Source organism: Peromyscus leucopus, chromosome 2 (genome assembly GCF_004664715.2).
Source record: "Peromyscus leucopus breed LL Stock chromosome 2, UCI_PerLeu_2.1, whole genome shotgun sequence".
Taxonomy (NCBI): Eukaryota; Metazoa; Chordata; class Mammalia; order Rodentia; family Cricetidae; genus Peromyscus; species Peromyscus leucopus.
The window spans coordinates 14,767,483-14,791,087 of NC_051064.1; the positions used below are offsets into that span (position 1 = coordinate 14,767,483).

The 23,605-nt window shown below is 40.8% G+C and overlaps 1 pseudogene; it reads left to right on the forward strand.

Annotated features, from left to right (window-relative positions):
* Window positions 1-23,605, forward strand: part of LOC114694623 — a 46,837-nt pseudogene that overhangs the window by 12,048 nt on the left and 11,184 nt on the right.

Sequence of the window (23,605 nt, forward strand, 5' to 3'; positions counted from 1 at the left end):
GGTATGCTCCGAATCCTTTGGGTATATGCCCAGGAGTAGTATAACTGGATCACATGGCAGTTCCTCACCTGAAAATTTCTGTCTGTCCATGGCATATCCAAATGTCTAAAACCTATGCAGTACTATTTCCAAGTCTATTTTCATCAATTGTAATAGTAACGGTGCATTTCTTTGCATTATGCAATATAAGGCAATAAATGAAAGACATGTCTTGCAAGATGATAAAGGCCAGTAGAACAGAGTCCTGTCTAATTTTGTCAACTTGACACAGAGCATGATCATCTGAGAAAAAAGGCTTGAGTGAAGAATTTCCTAGATAATCCTGGCCTGTGGATACATCTTGAAAGATCATCTTGACTGTTAATTAATGCATAAGGATCCAGCCCACTGTGAGCAGCACTATCCCTAGTCATGTGGTCATGGGCTATATAAGAAATCTATCCAGGCGGTGGTGGCACACACCTTTAATGCCAGCACTTGGGAGGCAGAGACAGGCGAATCTCTGTGAGTTCAAGGCCAGCCTGGGCTACAGAGTGAGTTCCAGGAAAGGTGCAAAGCTACACAGAGAAACACTGTCTCCAAAAAAAAAAAAAAATCTAGCTAAGCATGAGTCTGCAAACAAGCAGCTTTCCTCCATTTTTTCTCCCATACTCCTTCAGCCAAGAGTGAGTTCCTGTCAAGAGAACACTGCCTTGAGAACACTCAATAGCAAGCAGTCCTTCATTCAGGTTCCTGCCTTGAGTTCCTGCCCTGACTTCCCTCAATGATGAAGGGTGACCTAGAAGTATAAGATGGCACAATCTCTTTGTTGTATGGTATTTTATTTGTGTTCTGACAAATAAAGCTTGCCTGGAGATCAGAGGGCAGAGCAAGTCACTAGTTAACCATAGAGGCCAGGCAGTGGTGGTGCACACCTTTAATCCCAGCACTTGGGAGGAGGAAGCTGGAAGATCAGGAGTTCAAAGCCACCCTGGGCTACACAAGATTGAACAAGTCTAAAATGAAATAGAGCCAGTTGGTTGTGACTCACATCTTTAATCCCAGCACTTGGAAGTATCACGCCTTTGGTCCCAACACATGGGATGCTCACTCCTTTAATCCCAGCACTAGGGAGGTGGAGACAGGATCTTCGTCCATTCATTCTGAGGATTCATAGAGACAGGAGCCCTCCATCCAATCTGAGAATTTGTAGAGGTAAGAACTGTCTATGGCTGGCTGTTCTGCTTCTCTGATCTCTAGGCAACCTTTATTTTTCAGAACACAAACAAAATATCATATCTTTACTCCCCTAAGTTACTTTGGATCATTGTGTTTATCATAGCAACAGAAAGGAAACTAGAACTTGTGATGAAATATGTGTTGGCCTTCCTTAGCCCTTCCCTGACCAAGAAAGTAGAAGTACTAAAATAAAGATGCTATTTTTCCCAAGTTTCAGGTGCATCATCTTCAAAATGAGCAGAATGAACTCAGGCCCTTTCCATTCTGATACGCAATAACTCTGCCACGTTGCCTGGAATTGACAGAAATGCCACTAACACATAAGAATGAATACAGAAATTATAGTTGGGAGAAACTTGCCCAGGGACACCTTTGACTAAAGTGAACATAACTACACAGAGGCAAATGATAAAGCAAAAGCAATTTGAATGATGCTAAGGGATTCTAGCTGAAGCATAGGACTGCTCCAAGTGTACACAGGAGAAACACAGTAGAGTGGCTGAAGGTTTAAAGTGTCACAAAAAAAAATGTGACTTTTTTGAGTCTCTTTCAAATGGCATAGAAGTCAAAGCACTTAAAAGGCTTGTTTAACCAACCCAAATAACAACTAAGTGTGCCTTTCTTTGCACAATGCATCATAAAACAATGCATTACAAGCAGAAGAATAAGATGTTTTTCAAGATAAAGGTACTTAGAGTGAGGGGTTCCAAAGGAGCTCCATAATCCTTCTCTATTCCTTTGTAATTGGCTTAATAGATAAGTACAGAATATTTAGATCAAAACTCATCTCCATATTTGCCTAAATACCTTTTGTTCATATATATACACATACATATACATAAATATACTTGCATAAATGTGTACCTTGTGTGTGTGTGTGTGTGTGCGCGCGCGCGCGCGCGCGCGCGCGCGCGTGCATGCATGCGTGCATGCATGTGCGTGTGTGTGCGTGCGTGCGTGCATGTACACATGCATGCTGTGCCTGGGTTCTTTTTCCTCACTAATGCATAAGAAGGTAAATGAAAGAAAGAACATTAGAACTAGATCTGTCCGATGGAGCCAAATCGACTTGTCAATCTCACAAATTTGTTGCTCACCTGACCATTTCTGGGTTGAATGTTCCAGCCTTCAGCAGCACCTCGTCTGGTTGGTTTGAGTCTTTCATCTCCTCAACATCATGCTCTGTTCTCCTGACAGCTGCTCTGGTTTGCCACTCTGTTGGTTTCTAAGCTGCTCCGCCTGTGACTGCCTGATCTAAGCGAAGGGAGGATGGATAGATGAAGCCAGTGAAGCAGAGCAGAACAGCTGCCAGAGGAAGGCGTGTGGCTGCAGGGAGTGAGAAGTAGACCCTGGAGATGGAGAGGCTTCTGCTAGGGTCGAAACAGAGAATGTACGCAAAGGGAAAACAGAGGAATAAGGTCCACATGTTAGTTCACTCTCACAATCCTGCTCTGGCCAGCCTTTTGTAGGGTATTTCCATTCCAACTTAGAAGAAAATGAGGAACAAAATGCTTTTCAAGGTGACATGTTTAATGTCTTCATTAATATTAATCAATTTAAATTGGGAACAAAAAAAATCTTTTGTAAGTAGGTATTTTGTAATGGTTAAAAAGATTTTTTTGAAGTATTTGGCCTGTTTCCATGGGGTCCACATGCAAACAACCTTCTTGCCTTTAAAAATCATAATAATTTAGAGAAACATGAAAATAGCTTATTGGGGTGAAGTTATTCATATTGAATATGTTCAAAGCTGATAAAATAATAATCTTTTAATAGTGTGATCAAAACTGAAAGAAGCAATGGTGAATAATTTTGAAAAAAAAAACAGACCTCAATCTAAACATTTATCCATGTTTTTGTTTTTTTGTTTTGATGTATACAACACTAATTTTTACAAAGATCTTTGGAGATTTACCTTCCTCTAAACAAAGGGCATCTTTTTATAACAAATTTTGAAGCAACAGGAGATCATAAATGCATGTCTTTAATCAGTTCCCTCCTGTTCTGAATAACAATGCTTTGTTAGAATGCTATTTTTGATTGGTGCCTAGCTCAATCATAATCAGAGACTTTCTCTAGCTGCTGGGTGAGAGCAGATGCAGAGACCCACAGCCAAACATTAGGTGGAGCTTGGGAACTCTGCAGAAGACTGGGAGGAAGGATTGTAGGAGCCAGAGGAGTGGAGAACACCATGATAACACAGCCCATAGAATCTAAGCAGGGCTCATAGGGGCTCACTCACAGACACAGAAGCCTGATTGAACCTGCACTAGGTCCTCAGCATATATGTTGTAGTTGTGTAGCTTAGTGTTCTTGTGGGACCCCTAACAGTGGGAGTGGGGGGAGTCTCTGACTCTTTTGCCTGTCCTTGGGACCCTTTTCCTCTAACTGGCTTACCTCATCCAGCCTTGATATGCGGGTTTGTATCCAGTCTTACCGCATCTTGTTATGCCATGTTCATTTGATATCCCTGGGAGGCCTGCTCTTTTCTGAAGGGCAATGGAGGAGCAGTGGATCTGGGGGAGAGTGGAAGAGGGGGAGAAGACTGGGATGAATGGAGGGCAGGGAGGCTATGGTAGGGATATATTGTATGACAGAAGAATAAATAAATGTGCTATTTTCTAAATATATGACATGCAACGTTCCCAAATGATCCAAAATGTCTAGGATGCCCTGAGAGATAATTTTGCCTCCTTTCTTCCCTTAGGCATTACCTTTATACTGTGTTTCAGTTCTTAGGAACCCTAATTTTTTTTATTTGCCTGTTAGCATGTCCTACTACTCAATTAAAAATTAGAATCTTACCTAAAGTTCTCTCCCACTTGCTCATAAACTCGTATATCCTGCTAGGTGCATGGTGTATGCAGTAAAGAACTGTAAATGTTCCTGCCGGAATTCATAGCTCACCAGCAGTGTCACCATCACCCAGAAGGTCAGCCTGCCAAACTGCATTGTGCACAGCCTCCCAGATGCACTGCCAGTTTGAGCTATGATGGTTTCTACTTTATTGTTTTATACTTTTTTAGTGTATGTGGGAGGGGTTATGCATACACATGTGCAGATGCCCTCAGAGGACAGAAGGCATCAGATCTCCTGGAACTGCAGTTACACGTGATTATGAGCTACCCAACATAGGTTGTTGGTACTGTTTCACCAGGACAGTTGAAGAATGAGAGACACTCAAGGATGAAATGAGACTTTGCAGAAGCGTATTTATTGATTGGTACACAAAAGTTATTTTTAGAGTAAGTTAAGTTCCTCATACCAGAGCCTCTGATCTGATCTATGTGCTCCCTGAAGGAACACATGACCCATGCTCCTCTCAGTCCTTATTGTGCACTGTTTGCAGTACTCAATAACTCAAGAATTCCAGGTTCACCAGGAACATCTTGTAACTGAAGTCATGCAAAGACCATAAAGCTCCTTCAGAAAAACAGCTCCATAAATCTCAGAAAAGAATCATTGATCAGATACAAAAGATTTCCTCAAGGCTTAAGTGTGCCTAAAATCAAACCCAACACTCTGGTGTTCATGCCTGGTAGACTGGCCTTACTAATTTTCCCTAGGTGCTGAGAACCAAACTCCAGCCCCCTGTAAGAGCAGCAAGTGTTCTTAACCACTAAGTCATCTCTCTTGACCCTGGGTTATGTTTTTATAGTCAAGCCACTTTATATGTGCCCACATGTGTGTGCCAGAGAGAGAAGAAAGTAGGGAGGGGGATATATGCTGCATATTTGTATGGTATATATACAAGTGTGTGTCCAAGTTTGCATACCCGTACACCACGGACAAGAGAGCATCAAATGTGTTCTCTTATTATTAAACTGTTCTCTGGTATATAGAGCAATCTAGGGTTACCATGGACCATTGCCCCTGCCCAGTCTGCTTTCTCTTCTTTTGCTCTGTCTTTCCCTCCTTTTATTTCCCTTCCCCTATTCCTCTCTTATGAACCTAAGAAAAGGTCAGCCAAATAAAAAGTGAGTAGAGAAATTTTTCTTCCTATTTAGTCAGTGAATGCTAATTATTACAAAAGACCTCAGTAGATAATAAAATGCAATCAAAATATTTTCACAGATAGGTAATAAGGAATTTAAATTCCAGGTACTCTAGAAGGAACCAGAGAAGTGACTCCATGGTAGTCTGCCTGCCTGAAATGAACAAAGGTCCTGGGTTCATCCACAGCATTGTAAAATCAGTACAGGAAGGTCAGCCTTTAAAATCAGTATTATTACAGACAATGATCTAGCTCAAGAGAATAGCTCTTCCTTCCTGAGTTCAACCTCCAAAACCAATAAATAAATAAATTCCAGGTGATTTTTTAATGAAAATGATTAATATGCATCTTAGTTTCAAAAATACAAAAGGCACAATGTAGAGAAAACTTTCCAAATTCTTCTATTCACACATGACATCTATCCTAAATTTAACTATTAATTTTAACCTACAATATGCTCCAGTGAAGAAAATAAAGATAAATAAAGCATGACCTTGATAAATGACCTATGTATTTTCTTAACACCGCACTAGTTACCTTTAAAAAGAGTCAAACTCACTTTCATCTCCTAATTCATCACAAAAAATTCCATTGATTAATACCAAGAGCGAACTGGACTTTCCTGTCATGAGTTGACTGTGTGGCAAATGTATCTGCTTAGGTTTAAAATAACCACCAAGCAGAAAATTGTAGCAGCACTATCAAAGCAACAGAAGTAGGCTGATAAATTAGAAATGGAAGATGAGAAGAATTAATTGGTATTGAACATGAAAGGGAAATTTTCGTTCTTAAACTATGCTGTAATCTCTTCAATGCTTTAATTAAACTCTCTCAAGGTTTAAAATCTTAAAATTTATTTTAAATGTTACCACTTGCCAACACAGTTTACCCAAGCTGTCAGTTTCCTACTCTCAAGAATTTAATTTAGAAGTGATAGATTCAAGTCATCATCCCCCTGATGAGATTTTTAAAGCTGACTCTCAGGAAACTTCACTTTATAAAACAAATGGTCTTTCCCACTGCAGGTGTTAGTGAACTAGTGAAGCTACCTCCATAAACAGCTTTGGATTCCCAGAGAAAAGTCAACAGAAACATGGCCTGTGATCCAGGCTTTCCTCTCCCAAGATCAAAAGAGAAACTCCTGATCATAAACAACTAGAAACACTGAAGTTCAGGACACCATTCTCATGGCAACAAGGGAATATTAAAACCCAAAGTCGGTGCTGGCATAACTGGATATCAACGTGTAAAAGGCTGCAAATAAATCCATATCTGTCACCGTGCACAAAACTTAAGTCCAAGTGAATCAAGGACCTCAACATAAATCCAGCTACTCTGAACCTGCTAGAAGAGAAAGTAGGACGTAGTCTTGAATGCATTGGCATAGGAAATCACTTCCTAAATATAACACCAGTAGCACAGACACTGAGACAAACAATCAATCAATGGGACCTCTTGAAACTGAGAAGCTTTTGTAGAGCAAAGGATACGGTCAACAAGGCAAAGCGACAGTCTACAGAATGGGAAAAGATCTTCACTAACCCCACATCTGACAGAGGACTGATATCCAGAATATATAAGGAACTCAAGAAATTAGACATCAAAATGACCAACAGTCTAATTGAGAAATGGGCTTTAGAACTAAACAGAGAATTCTCAACAGAGGAAACTCAAATGGCTGAAAGACATTTAAGGAATTGCTCAACATCCCTAATCATCAGGGAAATGCAAATCAAAACAACTCTGAGATACCACCTTACGCCTGTCAGAATGGCTAAGATCAAAAACACTGAAAACACTTTATGCTGGAGAGTATGTGGAACTAGGGGAACTCTCCTCTACTGCTGGTGGGAATGCAAGCTTGTACAACCACTTTGGAAATCAATATGGCGCTTTCTTAGAAAATTGGGAATCAATCTCCCCCAAGATCCAGCTATACCACTCCTGGGCATATACCCAAGAAATGCTCAATCATACCACAAGAGCACTTGCTCAGCTATGTTCATATCAACACTGTTTGTAATAGCCAAAACCTGGAAACAACCTAGATGCCCTTCAACTGAAGAATGGATAAATAAATTGTGGCACATATACACAATGGAATACTACTCAGCAGAGAAAAACAATGACATCATGAGGTTTGCAGGCAAATGGATGGATCTAGAAAAAATCATCCTGAGTGAGGTAACCCAGACTCAGAAAGACAAAAATGGTATGTACTCACTCACAGGAAGATGCTAGATGTGGAACAAGGATGACTGGACTGCTACTCACATCACCAGTGAGGCTACCTGGAAAACGGGACCCCAAGAAAGACACGGAGAAATGGATGAGATCTACATGAACAGCCTGGACATGAGTGGGAGCAATGAAGGGCGAGGGTCGAGGGAAAGAGAACGGGAGATCCTAGCTGGATCAAGAAAAGAGAGGGAGAACAAGGAATAGGAGGCCATGGTAAATGAAGACCACATGAGAAAAGGAAGAAACAAAGAGCTAAAGAGGCCCACAGAAATCCACAAAGATACCCCCACAAAAGACTGCTGGCAATGGTCGAGAGACAGCCGGGACTGACCTACTCTGGTGATGGGATGGCCAAACACCCTAATAGTTGTGCCATAAACTCCACCCAAGGACTGAGGAATCTGGATGCAGACATCCACAACTAGGCCCCTGGTGGAGCGCTGGGAGTCTAATTAGTGAGAAAGAGGAGGGTGTATATGAGCGAGAATTGTTGAAACCAAGGTTGGATAAAGCACAAAGACAAATAACCACATGAATGGAAACACATGAACTATGAACCAAAGGCTGAGGGGCCCCCAACTGGATCAGGCCCTCTGAATGGGTGAGACAGTTGATTGGCTTGATCTGTTTGGGAGGCATCTAGGCAGTGGTACCAGGTCCTAGGCTCATTGCATGAGTTAGCTGTTTGAAACCTGGGACTTATGCAGGGACGCTTGGCTCAATCTGGGAGGAGGGGACTGGACCTGCCTGGACTGAGTCTACAAGGTTGATCTCAGTCCTTGGGGGAGGCTTTGCCCTGGAGGAGGTGAGAATGGGGGGTGGGCTGGGGGGAAGGGGAGGGGGGAGAACAACGGAATCCGTGGCTATTATGTAGAACTGAATAGTATTGTAAAATAAATAAAAAAAGTATGATAAGCAAAAAAAAAAAAAAAAAAACCCAAAGTCTAGCACAATGATACTATTACCATGAGCAAATATGTGGTGGAGAAATGGGAGAAAAGGAGAAGTGGAGTGGCTTATGTGCTGTGGAAAGAGGAGTAACTAGAGATGTGAAGGTGGTGAGGAACAGCCTTATGTGAGTTGGCCTGAACTATCACCTAGGCCATGTGATGTCCAGGCCTGTGCTGCCACTGAGGGCCATGTCATTCTATATTAATGAGAATAAAAATTACTAAGGCATATTAATATAGCAGATCTACAATAGATCATAAGGTAGCCTCCATGATCCCAGTATTCACATCCTATGTAATATCTTCCTCTTAAATGTGGACAGAACCTGTGACCTCCTGGCCAATAAAGAAGGAAAAGGTGATGGAGTGAAGGTGATTATATTATATACAGGGACATCTGTTTAGCAAGGCAACACTTTTAAGCAACAAAACAACTTGTTGTATAATGAGTTCCTATAGAAATAGCCATGTAGCAAGGAGCTCATAGTAGCCTCAATTTGATAGATATCAAGAAACTGAGATCCTCAGTACAACACTGCAAACAAAGCTTAGTACTGTCAACAACCATATGAGTGAGGTCTTACTAGGCAGAATATTCTGTCCTGCCAGCCATCTCCCAAATAACCACACAGAGACTTACTATTAATTATAAATAATTGGATGATAGCTTAGGCTTGTTTCTAACTAGCACTTATAACTTAAATTAACCCATTTCTATTAATAATTTACTTGCTGCCATATGGCTTATGCCTTATTACCTCATCTTGTACACATCCTGCTTTCTCTGTGCCTGGCTGGCAACTCTGCCTTTCTTCATCCCAGAGAGCTCTCTCCCTGTCTACAAGTCCTTCCTAACATCTTCCTGCCCAGCTATTGGCCATTTAGGTCTTTGTTAAACCGAGGACAACAACACATCTTTACAGTGTACAAAAAGATTGTTCCATAACATTTCCCCCTTTTGTCTAATTAAAAAGGAAGTTTTTAACATTAACATAATAAAAATATACACAACAAAAACAGTTATCAAGGAAGAATTACAGTTACAATATCCAATCCATTTGTATTTGGCAAATTTAGAGAAAATACTCTATTATCTATCTTATCTTTGTGAGTCTAAAGTTTTATACCTAATTTACTTTTTATCATAACTAGGGAAAACTATAAGTTTAATTATTTAGTGTTTAACTCCATCAAAGACCCCAGAAGGGTGTAATATTACCTAAGGACAGGGACATCTGGCTGCCTGGACAGTCACCCAGAATTCCTCTGCAATGTTGGGGCATCTACTTTGACCTATAGGTCTGATATATCTGCCAGACATTTCTAAGAAGCAGGAAATTTTGAGAGACTGCCCTACCTTGTCTTGGCAAAGTTTGGTAGTCACTTTCTTTTGTGTTCTGTTTGTCCAATTTGGACAGTATACTATCAGAAGTTGAGGTAAAGGCAGTTTTTTACTCAAATAGCTAGCTTTTGCCATAAAGGAAGTAAATGCCATACAGTGGTTCTTTGATGCCCATCTTCTTCTCTGGAGTAGATTGGTGCTGTCAGGAGCAGACATGTCTCAATGTCATGAAAAGCCTCAGGTTATTAAACATCTTAAACACCATATTCTGTAGGTCCTTCAAATGTTTGAAGACCATCCATCTATCTAAACGTATCTGTTTAACCTTGAAAACATACTTAATATGACTACAAGTTTGATTATTATAGATAACTAACTACTAACCTGCCTTTCTTAATTATACATTACATTTTTAAGTGTGCTGCATAAGCACAATACCCCAAACAAGAGTAGAAACATACATATAATGTGGGGGACCATCCCCCACTTTTACAACCAGGGTACTCTTGAGCAGGAAGAAGTGGGGAATATTTAGATTGAAAGAGATACCTAGATGGCGAGAGGAAAGACAGAAACACAGGATAGCCTCCAGAGACCCTGGGTCAAAATCCACCATCCCAGAACTTTATTTCAAAAGATTTTTATAACAATGCCAGGGGGTGAGGCAAAAGATCTCCCCCCTGCTAGATACAACCAAGTGTAGGCCCTACAAAACACCCGGTACTCAGTGTGGTCCAATCATCCACTTATACAGCCCTACTAGTAAAGCAAGCTCAGATCTCACTAGGAAACCTCTGTGGGATCCAACAATATAGTATAACAAAAACAATCTTAAATTTGTATCAATAAACCAAATTCCATACAATGTAAAATATTTTGAGATTAATAGTTGCTTTTTGGATTAATGTATGTTCAATATTCTACTCTTTTACCTCATCATTTCTATACTATATCCCCCTTTTTCCCTTTAGAAAGATATCCTTGAATATAATTCTTTTGTTTAGCTTTTTCCCCAACCATGACTAATAACAACTTGTAATCAACCCCCCTCAAAATGATGACAAACTTCCATAATGATCTCATATGATTCTCATCAATAATGATTCTCATCAAATGATCAGAAGCCATGCCCCCATCTCTTGGGTATGTGGGTGTTGTTTTTTTTTTTTTTTTTTCAAGACTGCTTCCAGTTGTCTGAGGGTGCTGGAATCTTTGGGGAACCCTGGAAAAATTAGGAAAAAGGTCAAGTCCTGTCTACAATAATCTGCAAGGCTGGACCATATCAGCCAACAGCCTTGAAGCTGTTCTGAATGAAGAACTCTGAAGAAACTGTAACAGAGGTACTCTGAGAGGCTAGTTCACCTGGACCACCCATTTTCATTGGTGTCTGGTCTCCTTGTTCTGAAAACATACAAACTTTCAAAGGTAACATACACATCCATATTAACACAAGTATGTACTGTGCATTGTATACAAACCAGCCAAACATGATTTTTTTATGTTTGAGCAGGTAAAATATACATCACCTGTAGCCAGGATCAAACTTGGTCCTTGTAAACCTTGAATGGATCAACAGCCCTTCATTTTCTGTGGAAACAAAAACATAACCTTTTCTCTGCTGTGGGATGGTCTGTATGTCAAATTACTCTGATTGCTCAATAAATAAAACACTGATTGACCAGTGGCTAGGCAGGAAGTATAGGCGGGACTAACAGAGAGGAGAATTAAGGGAACAGGAAGGGAAAGGAAGACTGCCAGCCACCACCATGACAAGCAGCATGTGAAGATGCTGGTAAGCCACAAGCCACGTGGCAAGGTATAGATTTATGGAAATGGATTAATTTAAGCTATAAGAACAGTTAGCAAGAAGCCTGCCACAGCCATACATTTTCTAAGCAATATAAGTCTCTGTGTTTACTTGGTTGGGTCTGAGCGGCTGTGGGACTGGCGGGTGACAGAGATTTTTCCTGACTGTGAGCAAGGCAGGAAAACTGTAGCTATACTTCTCCAATGCAACATTTTTTACTTCCATTTTGAAGTTAAGACATTAAATATATAGGTTGCTTTAACTTAGCAGTTTCTGTAATCCAATATCCCTCAGCAGCTACCATTTGTTCATCAGCAATAAAAAAAATCAAAAATAACACAATAACAGGATCCAGACTTCTGTGTATGCCCCATCTCTAGGTGGCTTATTCTTTTTTTAATTACTTTATTCTTTCTTTAAAGACTTTATTAATTTTAAGCTATTTATGTATTTGTTTGTTTGTTTTATGACTATACCCTTTTTTTCTTTCTTTTCCTATGCCTACATGCATTGTTAAACACACTGTAACCTGTTTAGAGGTTTTTTTCTATCCTGTGATTAGAACTACAGAAAATCAAATTTTCCTTTTGATAAGGATAAGGTAAGAAAATCTTATTATCTTACCTACTAATGTAAAATGTGAATTGCTGTGGGATGTTCTATATGCTGTGAATGTGTTACTCTGGTTAGTTGATAAATAAAAGGATGATTGGCCAGTAGTCAGGCAGGAAGTATAGGTGAAATAAGCAGACAAGGAGAATTCAGGGAAGGAAAAACAGAACTGAGGAGACGCCAGCCTGATGTCGAGGGAGCAGCATGTAATGGTACACAGGTAAAGCCACGGCAAATGTGGTGATATAGAGATTAACAGAAATGGGCTGAGTTTAAGACTAAGAGCTAGTCAGTAGCTAGCCTGAGCTAATGGCCAAGCAGTTTTCATTAATATTAAAACTCTGTGTGTTCATTTAGGTCTGAGTGGCTGTGGGGCTGCAGGAGCTGGATAGGACCAGGAAAACTTCAGCTACAGTGAGTCTTTTAGATTAAAGTAGAAAGACATTTTTTAATGGGGGGAAAAATGTTATACATTGATGAAACCCACAAACTGGCCCATTACCTGACAACTGGTACTCCTGATTCCAAACTTTGTACACTATCATTTAAAACAAGGAAAATGCTTTACTCCAACCTAGAATTATAATAGCATTTCCTTTAAAGTTTCCTTTCTCTGTAGACCCAGCTTTAAGGAAAGTTTTCTCATAAATAGACAATGACAAGAGCCAAGTCCCCAAAGATGATAATAAGACAATAAGAGCAGTCATTGACTTATATCTTTTAGGTAACAAAATTTCAAAATGCCCACCTTGTATATTCATAATATGATAACCACATATTAATTTGTGCAAAACTGAACATTGAACAAATGCTCTACCCAATATTAAATATCAATTAAAGAAAAATAAACATATATATTCCTACATAAGAACTATTTATGAATAAAATTAAACTTTATTGATACTACTAGAAATGCATGTTCACTGTAATTTATTTGTAATAATAAAAATTAATACTGCTTAGCCACTTATCAGTAATGAAACACCCATGCAACCAAAGCACAGTAATGCAGTCATGGGAAGAGAGAGATAAATGTCTGGTAGTATTTCTCATACTAAGATCCAATGACTGACTGCACAGAATCACCAGGGTTTTAATGTCCTCAACTCTCCAATCAAAAGACATAGCTAGCTGAATAGATTAAGAAACAAAATTCATCAATCTGTTTTCTACAGAAACTCAGTTTAGTTTTTAAGATTGGTACCACCCTAAAGTGAAAATGTGGAGAAAGTATTCCAAGCAAATGCAATCAGGAAGCAAGCAGGCATTGCTAGCCTAATAGCTGGCAAAATGGACTTCAAATAAAAACTAATCAGAAGGGACAAAGACGGGAAATTCCTTCTAGTCAATGTATCAATTAATCAGGAAAATATTATAATGTTAAGTACTTATGTAACAAACTCTGGGACACCCAATTTCATAAAAAATCATACTGATAGAATTAAGATATGAATCAAAACAAACCCAGGGCTGTAGATGATATCAATACCCCATTTTCCCTGATAGATATGCCAGAGAGAGAGAGAGAGAGAGAGAGAGAGAGAGAGAGAAAGGAATCTCAGAATGAAATGACATCTAACATCAAGTGGACCTAACAGATATCTGCATAATAGTCCATCCAAATGCCAACAAGTAACAAGTACACATTCTACTCAGCAGCACATGGAATCCTCTCTAAAATAGACAACATGCTAGGACACAAAGCAAATCTTAATAAGTGCAGAAAATATTAAATATTCCTATGTATCCTATTCAAGTATTACGCAATACAAAATCAACAGCAGAAAAAACTCTGATAAGTATATCAACTCATAGAGATTAAATACCTCATTACTGAATGATGACTGCATCAAAAAAGGAATCAGGAAAGAAATGAAAATATTCTAGAAATAAATGAAAATAAAAACCCAACATAATAAAACCTCTGGAATATATTAATAGTAGTTGTAAGAGGAAAGTTTATAGCTCTAAGTGCCAACAATAATTTTTTGAAGTTAATTCATGTAATGATAGAGCTTACAGATATAATCAGAGATTAGTAAGGCATCTAGAGAATTTGTCTCTTGACAAAAAATGAATATAATACTCAAAAATCAAATAATACTAATAAATTTTAGTAAATGTACCTTGGGTTCTAGTAGGCTTCAAAGTGCCCCTATCAGATCTTCTATGATTGTCACTTATTAACACATTACTATGCTCTTCCTCTATATATGGGAGACAGTTGTGTAGGTTGGTCTATTGGAGGGGCCCCTGGCAGTGGGATCAGGTTCTATCCCTGGTACATGAACTGGCTTTTGGGGGACCATTATGTATGGTGGGATGCCTTGCTCAGCTTTGATGCAGTGGGGAGTGTGATACCTCAATAAAAACCCCCCACTCTATCCCCTACAGACAAAGAGAAGTTTAAACCAGGATTCCTAAGTGTAGATAAGAACTTAGACCCCTTTTCCCCAGGTGGCTGTATCTGCTACAGGGACTTTGGAAAACACAGTCAGGATATTTGACCAAAAGACTAAAAAGGGAGGCAGGTTAAAATAAATTATATGGTCTGTGCCTTTAAGAACTAGCCTCACAAAGAAAGGGGAGCACTCCTTCCAACCTCCCTGCTGTGAGTGAGAGATTTGGAAAAGCCTCCCTGGAGGCTTGTAAACTTAGAAAACATCTTACTTTTAAAGTCTCCAGTGGTAGCTTTGGGGACTTGATCTAGGCACAACAAGACCCTCACTCTATTGTATCAAAAAGGGGGCCTTAGACAAAGATATCTCAATATAGATAGACCCAGGCCAGTTTCAAGTCCCCAGAAATGATGGCACCAGCCCCGGGAACAAAAGAACAGAGTCAGGATGTCTGATGGTAACCAATTAACCATGAGATGCCCCTCTCTGGAGATAACAAGACCAGACTCCAGACCCCGGAGAGGAGTTGTAAAACTCCTGACAGGGCAAACAGATAAGCTAGAATAAGATAAAATTCAGGCCCGGGGAAAAACTGGACCAATCAAGGATGGACCTGTACTAACCCCCTCCCCTCTAAGAAATTTTATAGGTTTTGCCTATAAAAACTAACTTCCCCAAGAAAGAGTAACTCTTCTCTGCCTCACTTGAGATGGCTTGAGATGAGTTCCCTGTTATGACTTGTAACAGATAAACCTTGCTTTTGCATTCTGGTATGCTCGTCCTTGGTGGTCTCTCTGGGGGTTACAATCTGGGCACAACAGGGAGGGGCTTGGTCCTGCCTCAACTGAATGTACCAGGCTTAGCTGACTCCCTTACCCTTTTGGAGAAGGGAATGGGAGGGTCAGGGGAGGGAGACTGGGGGTAGCTGGAGAAGGAATGAGAAGGGGATCTGCGGTTGAATAAAGAACAGCACTACTTTGCTCCCAGCTAAGCTCTTAAAGAATAGGATATTGCCCCAGGCATCCCTTGGAACAGGCACTGTAATACACTGAGGAGTCAAAGGCCACATTAAGCCTTCAGGACAGTGCAAATAGGAGAGGAAAAAGTCAACTTTCCTCAAAGAGAATCTGAGGACGGCCAGTCAGGCAGCCACTAGAAAGCAAGGAAATGCCTCATTTCTTCCTTGACCACACCACACCACAAAGACATCTCCCCATAATGGTTTAGGACTGCCCAGTGTGGAGAAGATAAAGCTACCAAGGTTCCTACCATTGCTTTAATTAGTTCTATTTACTGTGGAGATAAAACTCTTAGAAATACAAGGCATGTCTTGATTTTGTGTATTTTGTGAGCTGCGGTTTTTATGAGACTTGGTAAAGCCACAGAGGCACAAGAAAGAACAGTATGAAAGTAAGTTATTCTCTTAAGTTTCAAAAATAGCTGTAATCATCCAAAAAGACAACTTTTAGGTTTTAAAACCTAAAGTCGTAGGAAGCTTGGAGGAGTTAGTAACATACTACAAAGTACTTAAGAAGCCCCCAATTGAACCTGCCTGACCTCAAGTTCCCCAGGGGCAGAAGCATAGCTGCCCTGCAGGAAAACTCTTGAACTTCCTTCCTGAGCAGATGCATCCATCGCCCTCCCTCCAGGGAAGTCGCCTTCTTCAGCTGGCTGACATTCGCTCCCACCTGTGTGTTGCAATAGTGACATCCAGTGGTTCCTTCGTTAAAGTGCATTTTCAGAAGGGGAAAAAAAGTACTTACAAAAGGGATGTTTCCTGTCCCTAACATTCCAAGATTCCTCTCTACCAGCATGTCCATAATTGTATGGAAAGAGTGGAGTAGAAAGAAGAGCTTGTGCATCGCAAATAACTCGTCTCACCCTGTTTCTTCATGACGTATACTTCTATGGAGTTATTTAATGTCAGTACATAAACTCAACCTGGACGTGAAATCATACGCAGTAGGAAGTTATTGGATTCATCATTTAAGTAGAAACATTAAGATTTGCTAATAAGTCTTTTTTGTAATATTCTTTATTTGTATGTATTACATGCCTGCATGTATGTGCACCATGTGCGTGTGGGTGTCTGCATGTATATGTACCATGTGTATGCAGGTGCCTGCATGTATGTGCACTGTGGAGGGGGTGCCTGCATGCATTGTACCATGTGTATGCAGGTGTGTGTGTGTGCCTACAAATATGTGTACCATGTGTATGCAGGTGTGTGTGTGTGTGCCTGCATGCATGTGTACCATGTGTATGCAGGTGTGTGTGTGTGCCTGCAAACCGTGTGTGTGCCTGCATGTATGTGTACCGTGTATGTGTGTATGTCTCTCTGTGTGTGTGTGTGTGTGTGTGTGTGTGTGTGTGTGTGTGTGTGTGCCTGGATGTAGGTGTACTGTGTGTGCAAGTGCCCTTGGAGGCCAGACAGAAGAGAGTTTGGCTCTCCTGAAGCTGGAGATCTGTCAGTTGAGTGGTGTCAGAATGTGGGTGCTGGAAACCAAACCCCAGCTTCCTACAAGAGCAGAAAGTGCTCTTAATTACTGACCCATCTCTCCAGGCCCCAAAAAATCATTTGTTAATAACTTGTTGCTAAAAATTTAAGCATATGTGTGTGATCCATTATTTGGTGCTTTCTTTTTCAACTTAAGTCTCCACTATACATGTCTATGATTCCAAACCTTAGATTCCACTCACTAGTACCATGTTTGTTTTTTAAATGGATTAGGAAAACCACTTAGAAATTCATTGGCAACAAAGAGCAGTTTATTGGGGTCCACTGACACTAACCCCAAAGCACAGCTGGCATTCTGGGTAAACTTATCCCTTGTTTCTTGTAGCATGCATATTTTAAGTGTAAATATTTGCCTCGGGAAGAAATTTCACTGAGTGGTGCTTCTGTCTGTTCAACAAGCTAAAATTCAAACCGTAGGACACAAACTTTTTTTTTGGTCCTCACCCAAACCTTGGTTGTGCTTATGATGCTATGCAGGGCTGTATCAGTGCCAGAGCTCATTGCTAAAACTTTTCTATCAAAGTGGTAGTAAGTCAGAAGAATGTTATTCCAGGCAAGAGTGTCTCATCTCAACCACATGAACATGTAACACAATTATGTGTTGTGTCTTCCCAACATTAATGAAATCAAGGTATTAGAGTATATCCAATACGGAGCCACCTGATCTGGGTCGTGGGAGTACGTAAAAGGAAAAACTACAAAAACACTATGGTCATCTTGAATTGTTCATTGTAACCCAAGGTCAGCTGTGTCTGCTCCTTGCTGTTCAGAAATCACCTTTTCTTATGTAAAATCTAGCCCACACTCCCATTCTACATTTCTAAGGGCGTAGCTGGTCCTTATATCCTTCCCCCAATTTCTGCCGTAGATGCCCTTGTAAGGCTGACATTATTATCTAGTGCCATCTCATCCAGCCGCTGCAGAATCTCCCTCCCCTGCACCTACTCCTCTTCTAGTTACCCTAAGAAGGAGCTACATAAAGGCGAGGGCTCTCTCCAACAGGCCTTCCCCTCAGTCAAAAGCAAGCACTTAGTGCACTGTAGTTACATGTTCTCACTGTCTCATTCAGAGGTGTTATCATTCGCAACACCCTAGCTGCTCCCAGAGTCCCATGGCCATGCAAGCCATGTCACAATCAGGCAAAATGTTTAGTCACTCCAGAGCCTTACATCCTACGTAATCTATGAACAGCATGGCCACATAATCTATGGCATGCGTAGCAAGGCTACGCAAGCCTCTTTACGCATACGCAAGGAGATCCATTCCCTCCTCACTTCCTCACACTTCTCTCTGGCAGTCCTGCTCGCTCTTCCATCTTTCCTATTCCCCCCCCCTTAAAAAAAAAACCTCTTAAAAGTGGGTTTCCTTGTATCTCGTGGTCCGTTATTGCCCCCACCCCAGTAAATAACAAGAAGGCTCAACCACCTTCCTTTATTCTCCTTCCCATATCACCTTCAGAGAGCCATATTTTCTCACTTAAATGGCTCCTTAAAGTGATTTACTGAAACAAGGGACAATTCTTCAAGTGGAGAATTCTATCAACAAAATATCCCCCTGTTACATTCCTATGGTGTCGTTAAAACACACCTAGAACATATTTCAAGACATGTTGCTATGAGAAACAAGTACAATTTGCATTTCTCAAATAAAAGAAACTCATTTACACATAGTGGGCTGCCTGTCAGGAGTTAAATTTAACCTCTTCAGTGGCAGGAGATGCTAAGTGTAGTAAGAGAGAGTCACGGCAGAGCAGGACTTTTGAGTTTGAAGCATCTCCGTCTCCACCTGGTCACAGAGGCTGCAGCATATGTTGGAATCGACAGCATGAGAGCCAAGGGCGGGAAGTCATGGCATGCGTACAAACCTGATCTCTGAACTTGAGTAGAAATTCTGGTTAATTTTTCATTTCAGCAATGAGTAAGACAAAAATTTAAATAATATATAGATAAGTGATAAAACATCACTTGTCAGAGCTGACAGAAACTCTTGCTAAATATGAATATTCTTAAACACAAAAATACTATCTCCATTTTGTGTGCCATTCTTGCCACAAAAATTACATACACAACACACTTTTCAATTTGCTTGGCATTATTAGCCTTTTATTTGCTACTTTGTTAAGTTTAGATGAAGAGCCAGGAAGTTACATCCTGACACCTTTTTTAGCAAAGTAACGTGATTCATTACAGCATTTCTCTATGCCCATGTCACTGTACTTCACTCATACTCACCCGTTACCCCCCCCCCGTTCCTTCCTCCCATGTCACTCCCCAGACAGCCCTGCCCTCTCATGTGTGTATTCATTATTTCATGTCATATATGTAAATCTAACCCTGCAATAGCTTTCCTGCCCCATTTCTCTCTTATTCTTCCCTCCCTATAGACTTTCCCCCTTCTACTTTCATGTCTAATATTCACATACATTTAAGTCTAGATATGTTTATAAGAGAACAAGAAGTATTTGTCTTCTGGAGCCTCTGGCATCTAACCTTGTGAGTAAACTCTTATGGTTACACAGATACACTCATTATTTCAGCATTGTCCATACGGGTGGAAAGGTGCAGAAGTCTGATAACTGTGGCAAAGACTTGATGGTCCTCAGTCCTAAAATATCTGCCCTTCACAGAAAAGTACTTCCAACACATTCTATTCTCTCCCCCTACCTCTCCCTCTTCCTCCATCTCCCTGCCCCCTGCCCCCAGTCCCCCCCTTCCTTCCTCCTTCCCTCCTTCCATCCATCCATCTCTAGTTGTTGCTGGAGAGCTTCTTTCCAGGTTCCACCAAGCCCCGCAGTCCCACAATCCACTTATAAAATAATCACTCAGACACTTATATTACTTATAAACTGTATGGCCGTGGCAGGCTTCTTGCTAACTGTTCTTATATCTTAAATCAACCCATTTTTATAAATCTATACCTTACCACATGGCTGGTGGCTTACTGACGTCTTTACGTGCTGCTTGTCCTGGCGATGGCTGCAGTGTGTCTCTGCCTCAGCCTTCCACTTCCCAGAATTCTCCTCTTTCCTTGTCCCACCTGCTTCCTGCCTGGCCACTGGCCAATTGGTGTTTTATTTATTGACCAATCAGAGCAATTTGACATACAGACCATCCCACAGCACCTAGCAACCCTTTTTTTCATATCAGGTTGATACCACAGGTGTCAATATGCCCTCCTGGTTGATCAAACACCCACACTGCCACTATAAGACCCTCCTCCATTACTTTATGACCTCCATTTCTCTCATAACGCACTCAGTTACATGTACTTTGATGAAAATTTGAGAAAATGGACGATACAATGATTTCACAGTGAGCTAGCCAGAGCAGTGCTGGAGAGTTCACCTGGTTGGTGATGACGAGGGAAAGCTGGCAGGCTGACAAAACCAGGTACCACCCAGGCCCAGAACCAGAACTATGAGATAGCCCACCCTAACACCTACCTCATCTATGAATGGATAGAGTATATGAAGGGAATGAACCTACAAATCCAAAGCTACAGATCTCCATGACACAAGGCAGGAATGGGATATTCAAGAGGAGTCCCAGTGAGGGCCCAGTATGGAGGGTGTAACAGAAGCCAGAGGCCCCAAACCAGACAAATGACTCATTGCAATGAACACTTACAAGTAAAGTTGTATGGACAAAAGGGTAAGATGTGTGACTCACTGGGCCATGCTACAGCTTCCATGCTGAGATTTTTGTTTTGATTTTGTTTTTGCTTTTAAATTTAGTTTTGCAGGGGAGACTGCAAGGGCAGAGGGCAGAAGCAAGAGGACAGGAAGATGAGTGGGATCAGGATGCATGATGGGAAATCCACAGAATCAATAAAAAGTTTTAAAAAAAGTTGAATCTCCAGGTGAAGCTATTAAATTATGGAAACTTGAGAGAAACATTTACCAAAGACTTTATAATTTAATCTTGTACAAAGTAAATATAGGGCTGGAGATTTGGCTCAGATTTTAAAAGCATTGTCAAGTCTTCTGAAAGGACCAAGCAGATGCCATAACAGGCTGCTCAGTCTTCTCTCAGAGATCAGGCCTCAATTTCAGTTTCCTAAGACTTGAGCAAGCAGTTTCTGGGAGAGCCATGAACAAAAGACATAGTCCTTGCAGTAGCTCCCTTTCTGCACGTACTCTGACTGTTCAAGTTTCAGCCAGTTGTTTACTATCTGGAACCCCTCACCAACTTAGAGCCACATGCATGGGTCAATGTGAACATGTGAGGCCAGCCAGCCTCCATGGCAGCTCAAGGACAAAGCCTGGGACTTGTCCAGGCCTGCCCCAAAATGATAACTGTAACCTCCCAGCCAGTAAATTCAAAGGTTACACACCCTCACCCAATCATAGGATGCGAAGACTTGTACCACCCTGCTTTCAGTTTTTCCCTTTAAAAACCCCTCACTCAGAGAGCTCAGGGCCGTCCTCCTCCACTCTCTGTGTTGAGTATTGGATGCTGACCAAGCCTGAGCTTGCTTGTTATCAATACACCCCTGTGTGTTTTGCATCGGATATCGGATATCAGCTCTGTGATGGTCTTGTTCAGGGGTCTCAAGACACTGCCACAACAGTTCCAGAGGATCTGGGTTGGATTCCCAGCATCTACATGGCAGCTCACAACAATCTTTAACTCCAGTCCCAGAGGACCCAATACCATCTTCTGTCCTCTTTAAGCACTGAATGCATGAGGTACATGGACATACATGCAAACGAAACATCATACATATAAAACAAAAATAACCAAACTGTTAAATATAAACAATGCAGTCTGGATAGTAGCACAAAATCTTTTTTGGACCTTGAGAGCTTGTTTGGAGGTTCTAGCAGGGGAGCACAGCTACTCGCACAGAAGACCAGTCCTTCTCTGTTTGGGGAAGGCCATCCTCTTCGACTGAGCATTTCGAGAGTGACACACATGAAGTGGTGAGGGAGGAAGGGGATACCAGCTTAGCCAGCCAGATCAGCCAAGTCAACCCTGGCGATCAATGGGGTGACAGATGTCAGAGCCAGATAGCACTCACATCTACAAAATCTTTTTTAAGGAAGGTTTTGATTTTTATTTTTTTTTATGTGTGTGTGTGTGTGTGTGTGTGTGTGTGTGTGTGTGTGTGTGTGTGCGCGCACGCGCGCGCGCGCGTCCTTATCTGTGTACACTATGTGTACCAATATCTGTGAAGGCCAGAAAACGTCATCATAATCCCTGGAGGTGTGAGCCATCTGATGGGCATGCTGGGAACAAAACAATGGCCCCTGTGCAAGCGCAGCAAGTGCTCTTAACCTCCCCTTCTCTCCAGCCTCCCTTGGGATAGAAGACCTCAGAAAAGGAGATATGATGGTAATTGAACAACATCACTTATGATCATGCTGAGCACCAGATCTGCTCTTAGTCTTTGTGTGAAATTGATAGAAAGTGACTTTTTTTCAGAAGTGTCCCCCAAAGTTGGCTGTCTCTGTCTTACTGTCCACTCCATTATTCTTTCTAGAGAAACTCCAAACTGAGAAGACGAGGACCTGGTTAATGTACTTGCAAATTTATTAATGAATATTAATATTTCTGGAAGACTTGTCTTCTTTAGTAAGTTTCCTCTCTTCTTTCTCTTTCTTTTTTAAAAAAAAAAATGCTTTGAACTGAAATAGAATTACACCACTCACCCTCTCCTTTTCCTCTCTCCAGCCTCTCCCAGCTCCCCTTCTTCAAACCTCTCATGCCCCCTCATTCTCACGTTGATAGCCTCTTCCTTTTCCTTTTTTCCTTCACTACTACTTCTACTTAACTATATATTGAAGATCTTTGTCATTCATCTTTCACAATGATTCTTTCTATGTAGTATTAGATTCTAATGCTTGACCATTATAAATTTAAAAATAGCTTTATATGTGTTATATCAGGCCTAAAACACTTACAAAATGCAATAAATACCCTAGATATCTGCTCTGGTCTGAGTGGTGAGAGCTCTCATGAGTGAGATTACTATTCTCATTATAAAGAGAGAGAGATAGAGAAAGAGAGAGAGAGAGAGAGAGAGAGAGAGAGAGAGAGAGAATTTGGAATTTGATATTCACTCGTTTAAAAGCAAACATACAAACACATGCATACATAAGTATTAGAAAAATACAGTAGACTGTTTAAGATCAGTGTCTTTCTCTCAAATACAAATGAGCCAAATTTCCTCTCTCCAATAAATACAATTTTATGAATATACTATGTTCCATGTCTCATCTCATTAACAGCAATAGCAACTTAATTCTGCCATCTTCCTAATGCCTATTTTCACTACAGAGATTTAAAAATGGCATGAAAAGACATGTGTATAGAGCACTCTTGCAATCCCATCACTCAGAGGCAGAGGCAGGTGGATCTCTGAGTTCTAAGCCACCGTGGGATATAGAGCTACTTCCAGGACAGCCAGGGCTACACAGAGAAATCTTGTCCTCAAAGATCAAAAAATAAAAAAAATAAAGAAAAAGAGAAAGAAAGAGAGAGAGAGAAAGAGAGAAAGAAGAAAAGAAATAGCATTATATTTAG